An 8,105-nucleotide genomic window follows, 5' to 3' on the forward strand; every position below is an offset into this window, starting at 1 on the left:
GCATTTAATGTTTACTTTCAAACTAAGGTTCCTACCCATGGTGAACAATTACAACTTTTCATGCATCTAAAGGCATCTTTTCATCGAAGAGTCATAATGAATCTGAAAATTCATATTCATTTATGTTATTAATATCCTATGTTATTTAATTTATGTATTTACATTTATTAAAGGTTCATGTATTTACTTGATAGATGAAAGATTGCATCCTTTCATAATGTCTTTTCATTCAGTATAAATAATGTTGTATTTTTCATAATCAAGTTATAGAAGAAGATTTCGAAATGTAGAATCTTAGGTTTTAAAACCTTGAAAGCTTTTAAGTTTTTTTTTTTTTTTTTTTATGTGTTCTTGTGATAGAATGCATGAATATTTGGAGTATTTAAGTAAGAGTTGATTGTCTTGCTTGTGGAGTACTTTGAAGATCAAGGGTTGATGAGAGTTTCTAACTTTGTCTGATCCTTGGTTCATTGGATCATCTAAGTAATCTGTCATCTAGCCTATCTTAGGGGTTGAGATCAAATTGGTTATAGGGTGTGTTGAGGTTGAGTTATTTGAGTCTTGTTTTTCAACATGGTTCTTAGATCCGATTCTCGAAGGTTCTTTAACAATTTTGATCCGTCTTCGTGGTCGAATGGTAATTTCTCTCTATTCTTCCTATTCGTCTCCAAAATTTTCTACATTCAAACAAAAAAAATCCATAATAGTAAATGAAGTAAATGATAGATGTCCTCAATTATTATAACCTGACATTTTTCACTCTGAAAATGGTCACACAAAAAATGTCAATCTTTTAATCTATTCTTAAGTCAACTAGGCGGGTTGGCACGTACTTGCTGAGGGTTACTACATCTCCTATAATATCTGTGCAAATCTGCTCTGAATTCTTTAAACGAGTTTTGTATTTGATGTTCGGTAAAATTATTAAGTGTTTGGTTTGATAAATCAAGCATAAAATAAGGCTACAAAAGAATTAAGGAATAATTAACATATATGATGTTTATGACAATCTAAAAGAACAAACTTATAAACTTACCAACAATTGACTCTTAGCCAATTTTAAAAATTCATTTCGAACATCAACGAAAGTATGATATCGTACTGAAAATGCAGATTTGACGGTGACATCAATCGAATTACTAAATCGTACAGAATGTTGATAAATCGGCTTTTTCTCCCCTTCTTTGATCACGATTTGAATTATCCCATATTTTTTGACGTATTTTTTCAACTCGATATTTCAAGAGTTCTCGTGTTTCCTCCATGTGGATGGAGAGCTACCATCTGAGGGTTAAAAATTAAAAAAGTTTAGGATACATTTTAGGCAATAGAAGATATGTACGAATACTAACTTGAAGTGTCACCCATAAAAGATCTTGTGTGAGGATATGTCTCCATCTCATGGAATTCTTCCTCTGCCTCATATTGCATGTTGGAGCTTGACATCGTATTTTTCCAAACACAAAAAAAGAAAAAACAATATTAAATCAATATTAAATATGTGTAAACAGAGAAAGAAAAGTGAGTAGATACTTGATTAGTGATCATTGTTATCTAAATCAAATTGTTCGTCAGCACTTACTATTATGGGGAGATAACTGCTATTAATCATTGTTTATAAAGTCATCATCAACATGCCAAATAATTGATTGTTTCACAACTATAGGATCAACGTCGACTCTACAGAAAGTAACCTCCTCGATGGATTCATCCACTTGAACTCCACTGACAATTTCTAGTGAATCTAGTTGTTCATTTTCAATATCCTCCACTTCCAGTATATCCCATATTCACTTATTTTGGACTACTTGAACTAATTTTCAATTGCTACCATATTTTATGTCGTTGAAGTAAATGACTTATTGTGCTTAGATAGCAAAAATAAAAGGCTCATCGACAAACCAAAAGTGAGATGTGTTGATTTATTTGTATCCTAAATCCAAGTGTATCCTAATACTTTTGTTATTATCTGTATCAAACCATCTACACATGAAAATAAAAACATGTCCTACGTGCTTCAACCATTAAATCCTTAAATAAGTTTGTGTTATCTCTTTCTTGACCATTAAAGGATATTTCATTCTCGATCCCTTCTTTATTTGCATCTTCGTTTTCAATTGGAATTTATAGATCGTTGATAAGTTTCAACATTTCATTTTCTTCAACAACATTACACTCTATGTTAGTTTCTTCATCTTATGTATTGAATAAGTTATATGTCTTTCAAAACCTCTATATAAGTTAACTGGCTCTCCATGATATACCCATTCACAGTATGAGTGGGATATTCCATATGTTAATAGATGTTGCTCCATACCCTCTAATGACTCCCACTTTGAATTCATACAATTATTGTATGGGCATCTTGTTCGTCTAAAATCCTTAACATGAGATTTTGCCACATCTAAAAATTGGGATATTTCTTCTCTATACTTGACTGAACACTTATTTCTAAGTTCGATCCATTCTTTATTCATCCTTACATTTAAACCTTTTAAATCTTGATAATATATTAACAATGAAAACTAAATCATTATAATCTTAACTTATTTCCAAGTCCGGGATTCTTAAAAATGTCAAACATGTCAATGAGTTATTAGACATAAAATTAACACGTCCATGCCTTATTAGATACTAAATCAAAAGTGCATAGATTAATTGTAAATTTTTAAAAGTTTGGATACTTATAAACATAAAATTCAAAGTTTGAAAACTTATTAGATATAAAAACTTACTAAATTTTAATCTATTCGACACAAGCTGAAAAATAATTCTAAAAATATGCCCTCACAAATCCATTTTGACTTGATCCTATTTTTTTACCTTATATCCTATGCATTCATTATTGACTATCACAACAAGTTTGTTGATAGATATATAAACATAAATCAATTACAAAGCAGTGTGAGCCTTATAACTTTTGAAACGTTTTTAGGGCTCTTTCTATGTATCTCATACTATATTTTCTACTAATTATGACCATAATATTATGGACCTAAAAAATCAATCCATAGAAGTTTACATATTCAATTTGTTTCTTTACTTCTCAAAATTTTGTTTCTTTACAAATTTCATTTATAGTTCGACAAACATTTTTTTACAAATTTGTTTCTTTACTTCTCTTAAAAAACAATCCATAGTTTGACAAACAATTCTTTACAAATTTCATTCCTTTACAAATTTGTTTTTTTACTTCTCTAAAAAAATCAATCTATTTAGGTTTGAAATATAAATTTTAACTAATTGAACCAACAAATCAAAAGTTTAACAAGTCTTTTTTACACAAATTAGTACTTTGAAAAAATGATAAGAAACTTACCTCTCAACGGAGAAGCAATCAGAGATCTAAGTGGAGAAGCAAGCCGATCAAGAGGAAGAAGATCTGAGTAAAGACGTGACAGACGAACAAACGACTAAGAGAACAGAGGGAGGTGACGGACGAAGATCTGAGAGGTAGACGAACAGAGGGAGGCGACAGACATTGATTTGCTAGGGTTGAAGAAGAAAGCATATCTGCAATCAGTTTGCAGATCTGGGGTTTTAAAACCCAACTCCTGACGTTTTCATTAATGCGTCGGGAGATAGGTCTAACCTCTCATTAACTCCCGACGTTGTATTGTCATCATCGGGTATTCTCGATAACTCCCAACGCGCCCTTTACATATTCGGAAGAGATCCTCTCTCCCGACGACTGATCTCCCGATGGTTGTTTTAGACATCAGGAGAGACTATTTTCTTGTAGTAAATAAAGATATAAGCCAAACACTTTCTTAAAAATATTGTTAAAATGAGAAACAATATAATTGATTTTTTCAAAAATTAATTATTAATAATATTATCGATTTCTTGTTAAAAAAAATAATGGTTAACTTTTATATAATTAATTAAATTTTTTTTTTTACTAAAAGGTCTAAAGTTGAATCCCCACCCCCACTATATGTTGAACTAAAAAAAGTTACAAGTTTGACTCGAGAAATTTTATGTTTGTGCTAATACTTCTTCAAACATAAAAAAGTATCTTGTAAATCTTTGAATTTTAATCTTGTTTCTAATAAGAATTCTTAAATTTCAAAATATCACATAAATGCTAAAACTCTTATTTTTGTTTATAACATATCTCGAGACGTAAAATTGAAAGTTCATATATATTTTAAAGTTCAAGAGCCTATTTAACAAAAATTTGAAAGTTCATGTCCTGTTTGGTAATTGTCACTCCAAAATTTCATTCTACGTTTTCACATTTTTTAAATAAATAATTGAATTCTCAGCCAAAATATAAATACAAAAACAAAATTTTGAAAACTACTCTTTTTAACTTTCAAAATTTGGCTTTATTTTTTAAAATATTGGTGAAAGTGGATAACAAAACAAATAAACTTAGAGATGAACATACGTGATGTTCATAAACTTAATTCTCAAAAGCCAACAACAAAAAATTAAGGCCCCATTTGATAACCATTTGGTTTTTTATCTTTTATTTTTAAAAATTAAGTTTATAAGCATTATTTCCACCTCCAAATTTCATCTTTTGTTATCTACTTTTTACAATGGTTTAAACCAAGCCAAATTTTGAAAACTAAAAAAAGTAGCTTTTAAAAACTTATTTCAGTTTTTGGAATTTGACTAAGAATTCAAATATTGTATCAAAGGAATATGCAAATCATTGTAAAAAAAAGTAGAGAAAATAAGCTTAATTTTCAAAAACAAAAAATAAAATGATTATCAAACGGGACTCAAATGATTACCAAACGTGAATTCGGAGAATAAGTTTGTAATTTAATGAAAATGAAAAAATTAAAAAATCGATGAGGCTGGGGAGAAATGGATATGAATAGTGGATAACAATGAAAGGAAAGGATAAAGAAAGAAATGAAATTAGGATAGAATAGAGATTGGAAAAAGAAAGAAATCCAATGATGAGAGAAGGGGAGAAGATATGAGAAAGGGAAGTCACTTTCAGTCACATAACATAACCAACCCACCAACATCTTAGCAACCTTAGACTCACTCCCTTCACGTGGATAGCTCGTGATTCTTTTTCTTGGGACCAAATTCCTTCTCCCTTCCTCTTCTTTTTTATTCCACTCTTTATTTATTTATTTATATATATATATATATTCGAACCGTGCCTATTTTTGTATATTCTACTAAATTGTCTAATCATAATTTTCACATTCCATCAAGAAAGAGTTTAATTTTTAAATATTTTAATTTATTTTTTTAATATATATAATGAGATTTGAATTTAAATTTGAGTGTATTTAACGACGTATATATCTATTATTATTCAATAGATTCTAAAACTCCTTTTTATTTATTCTCAAATCTCTCTCTCTACTCTATATATATATATATATATAATTTAATAAGGTATTTGGTTATTTCATTTTGAAATTTTTTGGTTGGTTGTTTAATAATTTTCCAATATTCTTTACTTTAAAATATTATGTTTCTTTTAATCCATTATCCTTTTCTATTCTAATGTCAAAATATACTTTTTGACATGAATTTCAAAGAATTAACTAATTAAGAAAAATGAGGAAAAATCTAAGGATGGCAAACCAGATATGCGATTATATATTTAATTTAATTTGTTTGGGTCAAATTATCATATTATATTTTTCTTCCCCACGTAAAATTTTCAAACATATTCAATTTTATCTTTTTCCTACGTGAAAATTTGTCATGGAATTAAATTTAAACGACTACATTTTAAATTTATGAAAAACCCAGTGACTAAGATAAAAAAAAAAAATACCAGAATCAATATGTCCCATTTTCCTTTTAAAATTTGTTTCATATAACAACTTTTTGATTGACTATTTTCATGATAGAACAAATTAATTTTTTTATAAAAACAACACCTCGTCTACGAGATTTAACGAACTCTGTGAAAATAAATCGAACTTAAATCAATTTACAAAAAAGAAGAAATATTTTTATGCAAAAAAAAAAAAAAAAAAAAAAAAAAAAAAGTAATTATGAAAAAATCTTCTAAAAAAGAGGCATATTTATAAACTATTGTGGTCATTCTAATACTCACGTCTCTTCTTCAAATTGGTTAATTAATTTCTATCAATTCTACACCAAATAATCACTATAGTTTATTCCATATAATAAAGTTATGGAAAACAAAATTCTTCAACCAAATTGAAGAAAGAGAACATTCAAATTCAAATCACCTAAATAAGAAAGGTAGTATTTTATTTCATAAAGAATAAAAAATAAATAAATAAATAAATAAATAAAAAGCATCTAAATATACCCTTTAAGAAGCAGAGAAGTGGGTCCCACAATCCCAATCTCAAAGATTCCAAGTCCACCCTCTCCATTTGGAATCCAAATCCCATCATTTCTCATCTTCCTTCTCTTCCCTTTTCCCTCTCCCCCCCCTCCCCCTATAAATAAATCCCCAAAATTAAATCCCTCCAAAACCCAAAATCAAAAACCAAACAGATTTCAATCAAAATTCCAAAACAAAAAACAAAAAAAAACGAACCGTTCGATCACGAAAAATGTCAGGCGTTTGGGTTTTCCGATCCAACGGTGTGATGCGCCTCGTCGAAAACTCTCAAGCCGGCGACGACTACTCCTCCGACGGCCACCACCACCAGCACCACGTCAACGGCGGCGGAAGAAAGAAGATTCTAGTTCATCTTCCTTCAGGACAAACGGTTTCTTCGTACGGATTCCTCCAAAAGATTCTAGAAGGTTTAGGATGGGAACGGTATTACGAAGGCGATCCAGATTTCTTCCAATTTCACAAACGTTCTTCTATTGATCTCATTTCTCTTCCAATGGATTTCTCCAAATTCAACTCCATTTACATGTACGATCTCGTCATTAAAAACCCTAACGTCTTTCACGTTCGAGAACCCTAATTTTTATCAATTTTATTATTTCTTTTTCATTTTCCCTCCCCCCCCCCTTCTTTTTTTCTTTCCTATTTTAATTTCATTCCCCTTTTTTTCTTTTTTGTGTGTAATAATTAATTAATTATTATTATATTGTAAGCTTCAATCTCTCTGTATGTAAGAATATGCGTCGTCTCTGGAATTTTCGGTTCATATAAGATTGAAAATGAAGTGTTATATTTAATCATTTTTATCTTAATTTTTCTTCAACATTCGAATCTTTATTCATCTTTTCGTCTGGATGATATAATTTTTTAAGTGAATTTACGCAATTCTTCAAAGGAAAAAAAAAAATGGATTTATGCAAAAATAGCCTTTGGAACGGATGATAGATTAGTATGGGTTGTCGATTGATATTTTACTATTATATTTATTTAAAATATTTTGTTTTTTGGTTAATATTTTTTTATTTTATTAATGCTTTTCCGTTGACATTCCTAATTTTTTAACTCCCCTTATAATTTTTTAAAATTAAATCTATATCATTCGTATTTTTTATAATAATTTATAAAAATATGATGATTTAAGCTATTTTTTTTTTCAAATTTTGACTTTTTTTAAGTCACTGGTAAACAATGGAATAGTGATGGATTCCATCAATCATTTTTAAAAACAAAAATAAAAAACCAAAATGATTATCAAATCGGTCTTACCTTAATAATTAAAGGGTTAATTTATTTTTTTAAAAAAATAAAATGATCAAATCGGATTTTATCTTAATAATTAAAGAGTTAATTTTTTCCCTCCTAAATTTTTAAATTTGTCTCTAACTAATAATTATAAATTACTTTTTTTCTTTTTGTGTGTAATTGCAATCAATGAATGGAATTTTGTGTTCATAGGAATGAAAATGATTTGATAAATTTATGTTTTTTGTTTTATTATTTGGGAAATTGATGTGATTTTGAGGGTTTTGTTTGATGTGATTTATGGTTTGACAAATGGAGTTTTCGGTTTTATTACGTGTACTGCGCAGGCCTTTGCAGCTAACTTTCACGGACACGGATATTTCTTCTTTTTTTTTTTTTAAGAATAATATTTTTTTCCTTATTTTTTATTTGCTAATTTTAAAATAAAGTTTGGTTTCAATTTAGTATTAAAATTTTGTTACAATTTTATTTGAGATTTGAGTTTTTTTTCAATTTAGTTTCAAGATTTTATATTTTCAACCTTAATTTTTAATTGAATACT

At 28.5% G+C, this 8,105-nt stretch overlaps 1 pseudogene across 1 annotated transcript; it reads left to right on the plus strand.

Annotated features, from left to right (window-relative positions):
• Positions 1-6,426: 6,426 nt before the first annotated feature.
• LOC120086690 (flowering-promoting factor 1-like protein 2 pseudogene) lies at positions 6,427-7,101 on the plus strand (annotated as a pseudogene). Its single transcript, XR_016527290.1, has one exon. The product of XR_016527290.1 is annotated as a flowering-promoting factor 1-like protein 2 pseudogene (transcript).
• The last annotated feature ends 1,004 nt before the right edge of the window (positions 7,102-8,105 follow it).

This window comes from Benincasa hispida, unplaced genomic scaffold (genome assembly GCF_027475165.1).
Source record: "Benincasa hispida cultivar pf3 unplaced genomic scaffold, pf3_genome.v1.1 HicScf851, whole genome shotgun sequence".
Taxonomy (NCBI): Eukaryota; Viridiplantae; Streptophyta; class Magnoliopsida; order Cucurbitales; family Cucurbitaceae; genus Benincasa; species Benincasa hispida.